Below are 18,389 nucleotides of genomic sequence, written 5' to 3'. Positions count from 1 at the left end.
TAGAGTGTGTCACAAGGTATGAAAGCATGATGGCGCTGACTGTCCCCATTGTCCCTGTCACACTGTTCAGCACATATGCACCTAGGGAGCCATTAACATATACTGGTATACCTTGCTGACATCATATATCTGCTGTGCTGCCTTGCCATCCTGTACTGCTGTATTACCACCATGTGCCCATAGTTGCACTGCTCAGACTCCTGGAACATAAACATAAACAGCTCCATGACACACCTGTCATTCTGTAACACTACCACCAGTGTATCATCAGGCAACAAAGATACACTATGTTTGATGTATAGTCCTGACACATGCCAACATACAGTGCCTGTCATGGCCCACAACAACTGCCATGGCATAATACTACTGCACTTCACAAACACATGTAAAGATATATAGTCACCCTGTGCATCAGACACATATATGCAGGACCCTGCATCGATGGCATGGATGGCAGGGATGTGGCAAAGGTATCATCACATGCACAAGGTGTGGTGTGGGGGTGCTAGAGCCCTATGTTGTGCCAAACAGTTGACAGCATGTGTGTGAGTCAGGAAGGGGTGCTGGTTACATGGGCCATGGAGAGGTGCTGTGTTCTGTAGGTGACCTGCATGTGACAGTAGTGTTGAAATGTGTGCATGTACACAGTCAAGCTCAGTGCTAGCCCTACACATGTGTATGGTAGAGAGCTGTGGGCCATACATGGCAGATGGGTCAGTTCACAGTCTCTGGTCAAGAACATGGGAACTGGCTTCACCAGGAGTAGCATGAGCAGCACCGTGCTCAAGGTTAGATGCAGTGATAGTACCTGATTGTGACTGCTGTCTGCTGTCTGCTGGGCCTGTGTCCCCCACAGGACCACCCAGGACCATGTGCCCATGGCCTGCCATGTTGTGGTGTGGACAGCACACCAGCCTCTGTAGTGCTGGAGCTACTGCCACTACAGGACAGTGAGTGTACATGGCCACATGGACACCCAGCAGATGGTGTTGCTGGCCTATGTCTACGTGTCTGACTTTCAACCCCAACTGTTCCAGTACAGACAACATGCGCTCAAAGACAGATACTGTCTGAGCCCACAGTGTGTCCACTATGTCAGTGAAATGTTCTATGGCATCACCCATTTGCTGTAGGTAGTCACAGATGTCAGACTGTGCTGCATCCATAACCTTAAACATCCATCTGGTGCTGCGTTCAGCTCATGCCTGCCTCCATGACAGCCCAAAACATTTGGCGAGTGACCTGTGATGTGACACCTGCAACATGTGATGGATGAGCAGCAGTCCTCCTTCGAGCACCCCTGTCAATCTGCCTGTGTGGGACCTCACCTGCTGTCTGGCTATGATCAGTGTCTACACTCACTGATGCCATAGCCCTCACACTGTCCTGTACTACGTCGCCATCCTCTGACTGCCCAATTGGCCTCTGGTGACTGGTTATTTGTGGGTATACTGACTGTGTATAGGGATAATGAGTGCAGAAGAGGGATGTCAACCTCTGGGACAGATTCAGCCACCGACAACCCCACCTGTGCCACACTATGGCCATCATCATCATCAGATATCGATGAGACACTGACAGAAGGTTGTAAGGGGGACACACTCCAACTCCCCTGTTCACCTGTGAGAAGCAAGACAAAAGCATTACATTACCACCTGCACTATTATGGATGGTAATCCACCCAGGCTCATACAGATGTGGATCCAAAACTGCATTACATGTCCCACATCTTCTCATCTGTGATCCCATGCACAACACACACACTCAGAAGAACATACACAGGCAACCCAGGCCCTGTATAACATGCACATCAGCTATATTTGGGTAACATTGCCTGTTCAATACACCTGTGAGGCATGCAATATGACAGTGTATGTGACAGAACTGCACAGAAAACCCAGTACACATATCTTGACAATGATATACCAGTTGTAGGAGTACTGTCTCAGGTATGTACCTTCTCCGAAGTGTGTTTGAATGGGCATCTTGGAGTACTTTGCTCATGCATAGCAGGCTGTGTAGTTGCTCATAAGTATAAGTGCAAACATGGTAATGTTTCTACAAATACACAGTCATTCCCTAGGCTATACACTGTAATTAACTGCTTTGACATGAAACATGCAATTATTCTACTCTGGCTAAGCACAACAGTTATGCAAAAGGCAAAATGACAGCCCTTAACATTCATAGGGTATATCTGGCAAAACAATAGTATCACACTTACCAGGTACAGGACCATGAACTCCAGCCACACCTGATGGACCTGTGAAAAGGTAAGGGAGACATCATCTCAGGAATACCAAATGTTGCAGTGTTACAAGGTATTATGTGTGTATATCAACACGTACAGTAGCTAAAGTGATACTGGCTATATTGCTGCCATTCTGAGTATGTGTGCATAACTGTGGGTAAAAGCCTACCCCCCCAATGCAGATAGACCTGACACACATGTACTGGTCTGTAGAGCCTGCCACAAGGACTGCTAATGTATTATACTGGTGAACACAGTAAGCTTACTTGGATGCTCCTCTGATGAGGAAACTGTGGCACCCACCTCCAGGATGTATGGTTTGATGATTGGCTGGGAGCTGTGGGTTAATCCTAGGTTCACCAGGAATTCCTCTGTGGCTGAGAGTAGTTGTTCTGTTGCAGGCCTTCCACTGGTGGCAGCACAATTCCTGGCAACAGCAGATGCCCTTTGATGTGTGGCATTGATCATATCTGTGGCCCGATGTCGAACCTGCTCGTAAGTCCTGTCCTGTTGGCCAATATCATTAACAGCCCTCACAAGGTCAGCCCACAATGCTGCCCACTGTTCATGATTGTGGTGACCCCTTGACAGCAGGATGTGATGGTTGAGTCTGAGGGCATCCAGTATAGCGTCATTTTCTGCAGATGAAAATGGAGGAGGTCTCCGTCAGTACTTCGATTCTACAAGACAACATGAGGGGAACACATTACAGGACCAAATACATGGATGTCTACTATGTACAGACACTACACACCCATAATGACCTGCACTATCCACTGCTCCCTCACAAGTCATTCTCCACAGTTTAGCGATACGCCACATGTGTGGCTATCACCAAGATAGTAGCAATAGTGGGTAATGTCCCTGTGTGCTGCAACAGATTCCGCTGTATGCCTGTACAGCCATCACTGCAGTGTACTGTGGTGTGTCCCATACAGGCAAATCCCCACTAATATGATACAGCCACTGTCTGACAAATAGCATTGTGCTATTCCAACAACTATATGGAGACAGTCCAGCCACACCAGTGTGCCACAATGTCAGACAGCAATGCAAGCCTGCTGTCATATATGTTCCCTGTAGGCATCACAGCTCTCAACTATGCAGATGTTTGCAGAATGTCATCATGTTTGCCTCATAGCTGTGGTCCTTCTTGCACAAACCTGTGCATGTCTGACAAATGGTTGTCCACTGATTGATGGTTGCTGTCAGAAAACTGACACAGAATCTAACTGTCACCCATCAGACCCCTCAGACAACACTTGTGCTACAGTAATATCTGCTACTCTAATCACATTCTTACTTTGTATGGCCAAAATGTATACTGTGTCACTGAATTTGGGCCTTTGTCCTCCCATTAGATATGGCTGTGTCCTGATTTCTGACTGTAGGAGGTTGAGTGGTATGTTAGGCATAGCTCTCAACCAGACATTGACTTAGCCAGAGTACATTAGGGACATTCAGGGACACTTTGACAATGTCAGTTCTATTTATATGTGGCATTGACAGACTGAGAGGAGGTAACTTACAGTACATAGTTTGATGCTACAGGAGTGTACACCCTTACTTAGTGTCACTATGTCTTATGTGTAATCCATTATCTTTGCTACAACATCTGACCATTGTAGGAGGGATGGACAAGAACAGAGCAGAGATGTGATTCAAAGCAGAGACAATTGAGAGGCATGTCTGTAGGTGCTGAACAGTAGAGTATCAGTGACATTGGGCTTCAGGCCAGTTATTTTACATTAAAAGGGTTCATGGTCTGCATTCTTGTGGGAGGAGAGGCTGGACTCTGCCCTTCTAGCTGGGAATTTCTGGTTAAAGGCTTATAGTGCCTGCATATTTGAACTGCTTCTTACTGAAATTGGTACACCTTGTTTGCTGTAGCATAGACTAGATCCAGGCCTGCTGAATCTAGCTTTGTTTGTATAACTTGAGCACTAATCCAGGCATTCTGTAAAGTATTCAATTGTATTTATTACTGCTTGGTGGTAACTTGATTAAAGTGTAGCTATCATTCCAAGTCTTTTGGATTAAGCACTTGGGCTTCAGACCAGTTGTTTTACATTAGGAAGGTTTGTGGCCTGCACTGTAGTGGCAGGACAGGTAGCTTACATCCTTCTAAGTTGGGAACTGCTGATTGAGGGCTCAGTGTCTGTTATTCTAAAAGTGTATTAATTCTGGTTTAAGCACTTGGGCTTCAGGCCAGTTGTTTTACATTAAGAAGGTTTGTGGTCTGCACTGTAGTGGCAGAACAGGTAGCTTACATCCTTCTAAGTTGGGAACTGCTGATTGAGGGCTCAGTGTCTGTTATTCTAAAAGTGTATTAATTCTGGTTTAAGCACTTGGGCTTCAGGCCAGTTATTTTACATTAAAAGGGTTTGTGGTCTGCACTCTTGGAGGAGAGGCTGGACTCTGCCCTTCTGAGCTGGGAATTTCTGGTTAAAGGCTTATAGTGCCTGCATATTTGAACTGCTTCTTACTGAAATTGGTACACCTTGTTTGCTGTAGCATAGACTAGATTCAGGCCTGCTGAATCTAACTTTGTTTGTATAACTTGAGCACTAATCCAGGCATTCTTTAAAGTATTCAATTGTATCTATTACTGCTTGGTAGTAACTTGATTAAAGTGTAGCTATCATTCTAAGTCTTTTGGATTAAGCACTTGGGCTTCAGAACAGTTGTTTTACATTAGGAAGGTTTGTGGCCTGCACTGTGGTGAAAGGACAGGCAACTTACATCCTTCTAAGTTGTGAACTGCTGATTGAGGGCTCAGTGTCTGTTATTCTAAAAGTGTATTAGTTCTGGTTTAAGCACTCGGGCGTCAGGCCAGTTATTTTACATTAAGAAGCTTTGTGGTCTGCACTCTTGTGGGAGGAGAGGCTGGACTCTGCCCTTCTGAGCTGGGAATTTCTGGTTAAAGGCTTATAGTGCCTGCATATTTGAACTGTTTCTTACTGAAATTGGTACACCTTGTTTGCTGTAGCATAGACTAGATCCAGGCCTGCTGAATCTAGCTTTATTTGTATGCTTGTTGTTTGTTTGCTTGTTATTTCCCTGAAACACTAATTCCACCTAAAACGCAACTTTTCAGTGCTTCTGTGGATCCCTAGTGATATCTGCATTGCTTACTATACTTATTTTTTTGTTTCACTTGAAAGAAAGCAAACAAGGTGGATCCCTAGTGATATCTGCATTGCTTACTGTACTTATTTCCTTGTTTCACTTGAAAGAAAGTTACTGTTTGTCATTTTTGCATTTAAGTTACCTGTAACACATTGCATTTAAGTTACCTGGCACTTGCTCACTAAAGCAATTATATAAGTCAGCACTAAAATATTAAAAGCACTACACCCTCACAAACTCCCCTTGAGTACCTCGTTCCCCATTGGCCCTTTTTTTTCAATTATAAAGGAATTCCCAATACTATTCTAGCATGTCCACAGGTCAGTTGTCAATCTCCTCTCTGATCCAGCTGGTGAATCTGGGAATCTTGAGGCAATGTTACAACTGCCTCATGTACACAGACAACCCTCTCCTCCTCCCAACAAATTCCAACACATGTGAGAGATGCAACCATATAGCCATACTGGAGGCTAAGCTCTCTCAACTCAGTACTGGCGAAACCAGTCAGGAGGAGAAGGAAACCACACTCACTACAATTCCAGTCTCACAAAGACCTACCATGACAGCAAACCAAACACATAAACACACAAAAACATACTTGGAGGCTCTAAATAAAAATCTGCCTAAGCAGCAGAGACCTCCAAAGCAGACACCCATGCAACCGCTACCCCAAAACTAAACACGTGCAACACATAGCTCACAAAGCCAGTGTGCCGAATAGTCACAGCCCTTAAGGCTAAACAACACACCTGATACACTTGTAATAGGTGACTCTATCATCAGGCACACTGACGTCCTGCTCACCAGGCTGAACAAGGAGAAGGTCACGGTGAGCTGCCTGTCGGGTGCTAGGATCCACCACATAACACAAGCACTCAGGTCATTCCAAGGCAAGTACAAATATGACTCAGTCATTGTCCATGCTGGTGTGAATGACCTGAGATGTACCTCCCTGGACTACATGAAAAGAGACATAGAGGAGCTCTCTGAGCATGTAGCCCAGGCCGGTATGACCCTGACCTTGAGTAGCATCTTACCCTCACCAAGAATGATGCGACAATATGAAGACAAGATGATCAATTTCAACAATTGGCTTACGTATTGGTGTCATTCAAAGGGGATCCAATGCCTGTCAGCCTGGGATGACATGCTCGACAAGCCACGATGCTTCGCTAGGGAAGGCTTGCACCTGTCACCCCTGGGCTTTCGGATATTGGCAAAGGCTCTTGCTACCCCCATAGTGCTTTTTTTAGGCAAGTCTCAAAAGACAAACCCACCTCCATAGGTATCACAAGGGATAAGAAACTAAGAGTAATGCTACTGAACGCCAGAAGTCTAAACCTCAAGATGCACACACTCGAAACTCTCCTTAGCATGGAGAACATCGATATCTGTGCAGTAACAGAAACCTGGTTCAAGGCTCCCGAGAGCACCCCAGCACTACCAGGTTATACCTCATACCATGCTTTTCGGCCCCAAAACTTGGACCGAACCACAAAAGGAGGGGGAGTATCAATATTCGTCAAAGATACCCACATCTCCAGGTTGGTGGCACTGCACAAAGCATCAGAGACTATCCATGTGCAACTAACAGTGGGTAAAACTGCCTTCCACTTTATAGCCTGCTACAGACCACCCTCCCAAACCCAGGAACCCCACTCGGCCTTCCTGAGAACACTGGAAAATATGAAGGTCTCTCCAAACACCATTATATTGGGCGACTTCAATTACCCAAACATAGACTGGGAGCATTACTCTAGCTCCAACACCCTAGCCCAAAGGTTCCTAGAATTTATAAACTCAAATGCTATGGAACAACTTGTTACCACTCCCACAAGAGGGAAAAACATACTGGACCTGATCATCACCAACATGGGGACTCTATGCTCCAAACCAGAAGTGTATCCCTCACTGGTAAGATCAGACCATAAACTAATCTCACTGGATATTCATATCCCGACTCCACCCCCTGCCCTGAAAACCACAGTGAAAAACTTCTCTAAAGCAAACTTCACACTCCTCAAAACCAAGGTGGAATCCTTCAAAGCCCCCGGGCCTGTGGAAAATACGGCCCAGACCGCAGAATCCTTTATAAATGCATTCTATGAACACCTTCAGGAATGCATGGATCATGCAATCCCATATAAAACCAAGACCCAATCCTCCAAAGGCAGATGTCCTGTCTGGTGGACCCCAGCCATAAACAAACTATACAATAGAAGGAGGAAGCTACTACATGATAGAGCAAAATCCCAAAAAGGGAAGGCATCTCTGATCAGTATTAGCAAAAAAACTACGGGCACTCATAAAATCGTCTAAGGCCAGCTTCGAGAGAAAAATTGCACAGGACACTAAGGATAATCACAAGGCTTTCTTTAGTTATGTTAGAAACCTGGGTGGGAATTCCCAGATATGCTCAGAATTAGTCCAAAATGACAAAAAATACACCGAACCCACAGACATTGCCAACATCCTAGCTGACAGGTTCAGCGCAAACTCCCCCCCCCCTCCCCACCAAAAGGGCAAATATCTTTCCCAGCAGAGTGCTGCCCCCCTGACATCTCAGATGCTCATGTAAGAGCTGCCCTCTCCAAAGCAAAAAATACAGCATCAATGGGACCAGACGGTGTCCCGGGCTGCATCCTACATGAACTCCAAGAAGAGCTAAAGCCAAACATAAAACTACTGTTCAATCTCAGCCTTACTACAGGATATGTACCCAAAGAGTGACGTACAGCAACAGTGGTCCCTCTCCACAAAGGTGGTGCCTCAACGGATCCTGGAAACTATCGCCCCATAAGCCTGACTAGCTTGGTCTGCAAAGCTATGGAAAGGATCATCATGGACCTCATAAATAAAGATATTGGGGACCTACAGACACTGGATCCTACCCAGTTCGGCTTTGTTAAGGGCAGATCCTGCCTCTTAAACCTGGTTGATTTCTTTGAAACAGTCACCAAGGCCATTGATGAGGGAAGGTGGTCCACACAGCCTACCTGGACCTCGCAAAGCCTTGATACAATACCCCACTCGGGCATTATAGATAAGCTCACCAGCTTAAATATAAACCCCTATGTCACTAGATGGGTTGCAAACTGGCTCAAGGACAGAACCCACATGGTTAGAATTGCTGGAGCCGTGTCAGACTCCAAACCAGTTACAAGTGGTGTCCCACAAGGCTCAGTCCTGGGACCTCTCTTGTTCGGTATATATTTCTCGGAGGTACAGGCCAACACGGAAGGACTGTGGCTGACCAAGTTCGCAGATGACTGCAAACTGGGCACCATAATCGACTCTCCAGCCGACACAAGCATCCTCCAAAAGGGCCTCATAGAAACAGACAACTGGTGCCAGAGCCATGGCCTCAAGCTAAACCTCAAAAAGTGTATAGTCATCCCCTTTGGCAAAAACAAAGTGCCCACAAATTACCACATAGGTGGTAATCCATTAAGTACAGAAGAAGTAATTAGGGACCTGGGGACCCAAGTTGATAGCAATCTCTCATTTGACAACCACGTGGCCAAAGTGGTTAGAAAAACATTTTATATAGCCCACCTAATCATGAAGGGATTCACATCTAGATCAGGGGAGGTCATCGTGCCTCTTTACTCATCCCTCATCAGGCCCATAATTGAGTACAATGCCCCTTAGAAAGACCCCAAAAGTACCTCACCAAGAGGATCAAAGGGCTCAAACAGATGCCATATGCTGTCTGGTTAAAGAAACTCCAGCTCTACTCAGTGGCATACCGCCTGCTCAGAGGCGATCTGTGCCTGACGTATAAAGCCATGTCCAACCCGGAATTAATGGACATGCTGCACCTCAGAAAATCCAAATCCCATCGAGCTATGCGCTCGAGAAACTTGAACCTCAGCACTGAAATAAATAGGACACGCTGGAGGGACAGATTCATAACCCAGAGGCTCCCTTCACTCTGGAATAAAATCCCAGTTCAGGTTAGGCAGAGTCCCTCATTGACTCTCTTCAAGAGGAATCTTGATGAGTGGATGGGAGATCGTAGGTTTACCCCGGGTATCACTTCTTTGTCACTGTTAGACAGAGGCACAGTATACTAACCTCAAAAAAGGGCATAGCAAAATTAATTTAAAATGGGTGGCAAAAGCCAAACACACTCTGGCTAGGCTTATAAATGCCCTAGGGCAGATAGCCTAGTATGAACCTATGAACCTATATCATTATCATAGATCTAATACGAGCCTACTGTTGTAATCCCTATTCCCCATACCTCCATCCTCCCATCTTTATCCCTTTTTATGGGGAAATGTAGTAAATGCCTGGTAGAGTGATGTGTTCCTTTTATTGAAGCGCTCCTCTGCAAATGCGTTGCACATATGCTGTCTATGTGAGTAAAACCACATACAGACCTGTTCCCCATAAGCAGTTGCTTGCCTTTTGTAAGTAATGCTCATTAACAGGTAATTGCCTGTGCACCAATATGTGGCTCAGAATTGGTAATTGCGTCCAAAACAGCTACACTGCACTATCATTAGCCAATGACATGGGACCACAGTGCAATATATAAGGCCTTCATGTAGGGGTTGGCCCCTTTTTTAGTTGTTGTGCTGTACATTACTGAAGTGTGGAGACTACAGCATCACTGTGGGGAAGTACAAATACTGTCCACTGTAGAGATGTATGACGTATGTTCACAGTTTTGCCTCATATGTTTGGTCAGTGTCCATGACAGTGTGGTCATCTGGCAAGTCACTGGCAAATATTGTGGGTTGAGGTCACAATAGCTATTATAATGCAGTAACTGCTATTCTGTCAACTTACTATCTTTATAGGGGCACACTGTGAAACATATACATATCTCTGGGCCTTTGCCCCCCCCCCCCATTATGTATGGTTGTGTCTGGATCCCTTGTTATAGGGAGTTGGGAGGTATGGTCAGTCTGTAGCAGCTACCTTAACATAGAGTTATGTACGCTCCAGGCTGCACCTGCTGCTGTAGCCTAGGACAGAATGGGGGTGTGTGAACACACTGGAGGCCTGCAAGCTGTACGTGTAACTATAACAGCTGTGTCAGCCCTGTTGTTACCGCAGAGCCAGGGTAAGGGTACCCATTACAGTCCAATTAAAGCATGTGCTTAAGGTACATCTGTTATGCAACAGTGCCAATAGCAGAGTAGTAGGTGAAATATAGTTAGGCTATGTGAATATGTGCAGTGAGTCCCTGCCTGCAGACCTGTGGCTTGCAAAACTGGGTAGGTGATACTTCAGTAGCAGTAACCTATGGGGATTAAAATTGCATGACTCAGTCATTACTTGCTGTGTTCACAACAATGTAATTGAAGCACAATACACTGGATTCAAACCCAGGACTGTGTGTTGCAAACTGGTCTGTATGCAAGGCATTTAACAGACTGAGCTAATGAGTCAGTGGTGCAGCTGGTGTATTTGCCAGATATATGTGGTGACATACAGGCAGTGACACATGGCTGCTTTTATTAGTATGTGGCATGACTTTCAAAGGCAGTTGTTCTGCAGCAGGATCCCATTTGAACATATATACTGTGCCATTGACACATTAGTAGGTGTGTTTGAAGATGTTACAGGTAAAAGTGAACATTTACCTGCTATCTCAGGCCTCACGTACTACAGTTATTTACTTGGCTGTCTACTGGTGTATTTCTGCATCAGAGTTCCGGGTACACTCCCATTTGTCACATTAGGATTGATTTCAGTCTGTCAGTGGCAATCAGTATGTATTGCTGGAAACACCTGCTTTCATTAAGATCTGTGTGGCCTAGTGGTTTAGTGGAGTAGGTTGTAATTGACAAGGGCCTGGATTTGAGACTTGGCAGTGCTGATTATTATGTACATGTGCCTAACACAGTGAGAAGCACATAAGATCATTAAGGCACACTAAAGCAGTTTTAAGCGGGTTTGAGTGGGTTTGCGCACCTGACGCATCAAGGTGCACTGCTTAGCTCCGTGCTAAAAAATTAAAAAGAAAAGAAAAAGGGATGATAGGACAGTGGTGAAATGGGGGCAAGCAGGGGGAAAAATATACCGAAAGGCAGGTAGAGATGTACAGTAATGGAGTAGGAAAGAAAAATAGCTTTCCATTTCTTGTACAGCAACAGCTGTGCAATCTGACAGATTTTGTGGATGAATGTTGGACTCTCACACCCCAGAGAGAGGGATGAGAACAACATAAATGCATTGTCAAGCGAATTGGACCAAATTAGTTGTATCCAGTGGACACGTGTAAAAAAAATGGAGCGCTATGTATTTTTTTTTTTTTTGTGAGACAGGTGCACTTTTTTTTTTAAATAAGGAGAGTGGAATGTTGGGGAAAGGATATAAGTACATGTGGGGCGGTAAGTTGGGTAGGAGAGGATGTAACTGCAGACAGACAAGACAGCAGACAGGGGTTGTGTGTGACACATGAAGTGGTAAACACCTTGGATGGTGAGGGTGTTGTGGAATCTGAGAGGCATGTGCCTCCAGATGGCAGCAGTATGACTGAGATCCCCACCCATGGGCAGTCAACACTGCTCCTTAACTGCCAGGAAGGTGGCTGTGCTGTAGTCTGGACACCAGGGTCAGCAGGCCCTACCAGGTTGTCAAGTCTGCCATCAATCCAGCGCAGGATCGTTCATAGCTCCTATGAACTATCCTGCTCACTATGGCTGGTAGTTGATCTTGGGTGACTACCACACCTCTGCCACCACTCCCGGGGAGGCTGGGCCCCGTCCTCTATGGCTGCTCCACCCGAAGGTGGTGCAGGGCCAGCAGAAGGGGTTCCATCAGCCTGGGTCCCAGATATGCTGGTACCTGGTGCCACGGCCAGCTGAGGTAGGGTTGGCAGATCAGCAGGAACTGGCCTACCCTGTCATGCTGTGGTGATAGAGGTATAGCAATGTGTACAGGCTAGTTATGAACAAAACAATTTGTTAGTAATAACAGCATGCCAGAACATTGGAAATAATCCAGTCACATTTCAATGCATATTATATGGAACACAACAATAAATAACATAACAGTCAGTATATTAACATCATGCCAGTAACAGCTATGGCATAAAGCCAACAACATAGGTAAGTCGACAAGCAATGTTAATATGCAGCCATTATAATACATAACAATAATAAAATGCATGCCCCATTATAAAGTTTAATGTAACAACAAATGTTAATAGTAAATCATACCAATGGATAGCAATAATAGATAAATGAAGATAAGGGGTGCGGAGAGAGAGAAATAAACAGTCCATTAATACCATTATAGTTTATCTCATGGGGAACAGTACTGGTAGCTACTCTACAGGTCTGCCCTTTCTTTGTGTTTACAAGTGGACTTTAGTTGTTGTAGCATGTGCATACCTCTCAAGTTATCCGCATGTGGCAGTATTGGCCAAGCCATAACTTCTGCGGGTAGTAAACTACACAAAACACTTGCACATCAGGTGGACCTATATAACTACCAAGGTGTACTGTGGGTTGATGTAGTGATACATTCCTGGTTAGATAATCATGTCGATGATAAATGTGTGACAGTGGGATTACGCACTACTAATTACATGACAGTGTGACACTTGAGAGATATGTATGTGTACAGTACAAAAACTATACTACTATCATGCCTTGTTTGACAGGCATGGGGATAGAACACAATAGCAGTGACTGCAGAGGACATCTGCATCAAATGTATTAACTGACTGTAGCAACCTTTAACAGACACTCCAGGCATACAGCCATACCAGTGATTACACATAGGTTCATAGGTTGGTACTAGGCTATCAGCCCTAGGGCCTATGCAAGCCTAGCCATAACAATTCCCTGAATATTTCTTCCCACAATATTTACTTCTCTGGGCCCCTGTCTAACAGGGCGACTGACATGATCCTCGGGGTGAATTTCCTATCTCCCATCCAATCATCAAGGTTCCTTTTGAAGAGGGCCAATGAGGCGCTCTGCTTGACATGTATGGGCAGTCTATTCCAGAGTATGGGGAGTCTCTGGGTCAGGAACATTTTATTTCTTTTATTTTATTTTATTAGTATTTTATTTATTTCCTTTATTTTATGTTGTATATTTACATACCTTGTAATGATTTTAAGTCTGTAACATCTAAGCATACAGTTATTTACCCAGACTATGGGCTAACTCACCCATTTTGCTGTAGTTCCTGTGGAGATAATATCTGTAATCATGTTGTGACTGATATTGTAATATATAGTGCTACAGAGCACTGGACTCAAACCATAGTCTGTGAGTAGGAAAATGTACTTCAGATAGAGCATTTAACAAACTGAGCTACTGAGTCATTGCTGCTAACGCATTAACTGATAGCTACCTAGAGCTCACCTGGAACCAATATATGATCTGGTAATAGTGGCACAGTTTTATAGTAGACTGCAGTGACAGTTGAACACACAGGCATGAAATTCAAGCATGACATAAATACTAGGTAACATACATTACTACACAGAATGCAGGTGTACACAGTATATTATTAGTGGGTTGAAATACATGTGAAATCTACAAACCATATTAGACTGGGTTGGCTACCTCACCCATATACATTTGCAGGCAGTTATATTTGCAGTCTACAACTATTACACTGTTATACTTGCCTGCAACACTGTACCTCAGAGCCTGAATGCATATAGCTGAAATGCAATGGTTAAAACAAGACAATCTTGATATACACAATATACCTTGGATGTTATTGCGAGTGCTTCATGTGTTATTGCAGGACAGGTGTCATAATTCATTTCTTGTAAAACAGCTCTGAATCTACACTTATTGCACAACACACTTTATTAGATATACCTTGAGGTAGGCATTGGTATTGTTTTGTGTTATTATTGCAGAACAGTTGTCATAATCGATTTCATGCAAAACTGCCCTTGTACCTTCATGCAGTTACTGTTACAGTTTCACGTTTTTATTGCGCAGCAGTTGTAATGCAGGTGTTGCAATACAGCTGTAATGCCACAGTTATTACAGTAGAAACATTATTTCATTTACTTTATCAAAGTTAATGCTTTACTCTTCCCTGCTTATTGCACTCCAGTTGGCATTAGTCACTTATTGAACTACAGGTCTACATCCACATTCATTGTAATACAATCTTTACTGTATATACCTAATGGCAGTAAATGCCTTAATCTTTCTTGCTTATGTGACTATAGATTGGAAAATACATCTGTATTAACCACACTCCTGGCACAACCTGGCCAAATGCCCAGTATGCTCCTCAACATTACGAGTTCTCTCCTCTGCAGCTGTAGGGGGAGAACCACACCATTATGCATACCTGTCTATCAGACATTCAGATTAGGTATTGGTGAAACAATGGTAACAGTACTTACAAACTTGTGGGGCATTACCTGCCTGAGCTCATCGGTCCCAGGTGTCCAAGAGAACCCTCTTCCTATGCTTCAGGTCATCATAGTGGTGATTAACCTGCTCATCTGCACAATGGATACCTGTCACACTGGTGAGTTCACATGCCAGCCGGTCCAGGACCTCTGCCTTGCACTCTGAGCCCTGGAACAGACTCTGCAGCAGGTGGTCATCATAGTTTTTCACCAGGAGTCCAACCATGACCCTGGACTCCTAAATGCCCTACCTCTTCTCCCAGAAGTGCGCACCTTCTCCAACACCAGCCATAGTTACTGCACAGTTCAAATTCCAACAGATTATGCTGTATTCCCACCTACTGGGCTTGATATAGCCTATTTTCCCACCCTTACATGCCATTAGGCAATATTTATAAATGCGGCACGTCACTTAGCACGCAAACCAGCGCAGCTGAGCTGAGCTGTGCTAAAATCTGTATTCTTACCAATGCTTAGTAGTGCACAAACTAGCCTAGTGATGCCAGGCAGTGCATAAACAATTTCAGCCATTATTGTGTTTATGCGATGCTTAGCGGGGCTTAGTGGATCTTAGTAGAGCTTAGCTGAGTGCAGCAGGCCAATATTTAAAAATAATTTGCATAATTTCTATTTTGAAGAAAAATGTTAACTTGCCTTACCATGTATTCCAACCTTGCACCTACTGCACATGATGCTGTAATTCTACCCATTTAGCTACATGCATATCTGGAAATTTGCTATACCTTTACATATACCTCTGAGCTACCTTTAAGCAGTGCTGAGCACTGCCACACTCATTGCAAACCTGCTCATCTCTGCTTAAACTTGACCTTTATATAATTAAAGACATCCGGTTTCTATTTTTAAATGTCAGGTGTCTTGATGCCGCTTAGCACTGCTGAGCTCTGCCCTGTGCCATGCAAACATGTTTTGTAAAAAAAAAAAATTTAATTAAATTACATTGCTATACTCCAACTGCACAGTGCATGGAGTGTGTTACTCATCTGTGGACACAGTTAGTGCCACACTCCCTACACTGATTCAATAATCATGTCTCACAGCTCTCCCTCAGCAATGCACCATGATTAATATATGGTGCACTGCCGAGGTGGAACCATGTACACGGACATGGTAACATTCCATGTAGCCTCTACTCTATGCCTACACAGAATTTACTAAATCTAGGGGTCACTGTTTTCATGCAGAAGACATTTTAACAATTATCATTCATTCCATTATATAAATTGCTGAATTCCTGCCACCCTTGCAATCCTCCTCCTCAACATCATTCTGCAAGCATTTTCCCACAAATTCTATTCATTTCTCTTTAATTTGTTCCTTCCCTTTTCTAAACACCCCACCTCCATTTTTTTATCTCCCTTTACAATATTCGTTATTGCAGTTACAACAGGTTTAAAATTAACTTCTATTTTCTAGCAATTGTTTATTATGGCAGCCAATAGCATTAAACTTAGTAAAGCCATACTATGTTAGCCCAATTCAGATTCTGTGTCCCAGCTCAAAATGATCATTTATATATTTATTTATTTATTTTATTTATTTTACATTTGTTGACCGGGATAGTCCAACTGGATTAATGTCCATTTTCAGTGGAGGCCTGGGGAGAAAAGCTCCAAGGTAAACAGATAAGAAATAACAAAGAAGGCATATTACCAAGGTAGACAGATAAGTAATAGCAAAGAAGACATATTACAGGTGAGATATTTACAAATGACATAAGCAGACATGAAATAGACAATGCAACAATTTGCTCCCACATCATTTATGACAAAGGATGCTGCAGTGAGTTTTTAAAATCTGCCAGCTCATTACACTCTCAAAAACATGTTCTCAGTTACCCCCTCCTCTCTCTCTCTCCTTTTACAACTCCAGCATTTTCTGTCTTTCTGAAGAAACAAATCTCTGAATTCTTCTAGGAAATAAATTATTATGCAGATACTTCCAAGGAAAATTTCTAAACCTTCTGGACATTTCTACATACCTGGGATCAATACAGATGTCTTCCTATTGTTTCTTTGTAAATTAAGTTTCCAGTGCCTCGTCCCAATCTTTTCTAACCTCCTCTGATTTATTCCTATAATTATCATTGAACTCACAGTGGAGATTCATGTGCTTAGAGTGGGTATTATTTCAGATGTTCTATCTCTAAACAAGAAGTAAGTTAAAAAAGAAGGAGTCTTTTATGGCATGAAATGCTAGGCAAAGACGGTGCTTCAAGAGTCTGTAAAGGACATAGAAAAGGGATAGAGATTGTTGTATATTGGGGTAGCTTAAGTGGTGTAAACCAGAGACTTTTCTAATTAAGAATCTTTGGGACCTTTCATGTTGTGCAAGGTGCCGAGAAAAGCACTGTATTAAGTTAAAGATCTGATGAGGGAGGAGCAATGCAGTACAAGAACATTCTTCAACCCAGAAGAAATGCCATAACAGGTAAGCTGTGTAATGCAGACATGACCCAATTCCAAAAGACCTCCTCTCTGTGTGAGTGACTTATTCCTGTCTGCCCTGATTCTGAAAAACTTGTTCTTGGTGTAAATGACTTACTTCAGTGTAAAGCCTTTCTATAAACTGGCTTACAAAAGAGACAATAGTCCAAAAGAATTGCTCTCAGAGTAAGTCATTTACCCTGATGGCAAGTCTCGGAGTAAGTTGCTTACTCTGACAGCAAGTCTTTTGGAATCGGGCCCAAATACATTTTGACAACAGCTGAGATATAGTGGCACAAGAGAAGTGTCTAATAATGGAGTCTGTTTTAAGAAGAATGATAACAAGATGATAAGAGGGAGGGATGGGGGTCTTACTTGAAGGTAACTATGTTATATTTCTTAGTATTTAGGGTGAACATGACTGGTGGACATGATATAGGTCTGATCTACGTTTTGCTGGAGCATTTTAGCATCATGAAGTGAGTTCAACAGTAATCAGTTTGAACTCATCAAAAAACTTGGTTATCCATAGTCTCTGGGTGCCTGGTTTTACCTCAGAAAAGTAAATGTCAGCCAGGAGTGGCAACAAGACAGAACCTATGGGACACCACTAGTTACATCTCTATGACTAAGGGAGATACCCTCAAAGTGGATTATGAGGGTTTGATAAGTAAACCAATTAGTAATCTAACAAACAGTGTGTGGTATCCACACAAGGAATAGTATCAAAGGCTGTAGCATGGCTGAGATAGGCAGTAGAGAGTGTGGACCTCATCTGAATCTTTTATGATCTTGGGGAAAAAAAAAACATCCACCAGATTGAGTAAGCATAACAAGCCTTTAAAAACTTGAAACTGATTGGGGTTAAGGGTCTGGAGATCACCTATGTTGTTATTAATTAGTTCAGAGAGAATACATTACATAACTTTAGAGATAACACTAGTGAGACTGATAAGCCTACAGTTACTGGGTTCTGTTATGGGGTTGAAAAGGCAAAAAACCAAACTCCAGATGAAAGTTTTTATGCAGTTGTACTGCCATGTATAACCAGCGTGTTTTTACGTTCATATATTCTGTTATGGGGTTGCCCTTGTAAACTGGAACAGCCTTTTTCCCCAAGTTTTAAATACATAACCTGTGGAGAGACTACGGTTGAGTAGATTTGGGAAAGGTTGGGCTATGGTATTTGATACCTACAGGTAGACCA

The sequence above is a fragment of the Protopterus annectens genome, chromosome 1.part0, assembly GCF_019279795.1.
Source record: "Protopterus annectens isolate FY-2018-M chromosome 1.part0, PAN1.0, whole genome shotgun sequence".
In the NCBI taxonomy this organism is placed as follows: Eukaryota; Metazoa; Chordata; order Ceratodontiformes; family Protopteridae; genus Protopterus; species Protopterus annectens.
Note: the sequence above shows the minus strand (reverse complement) of the source record.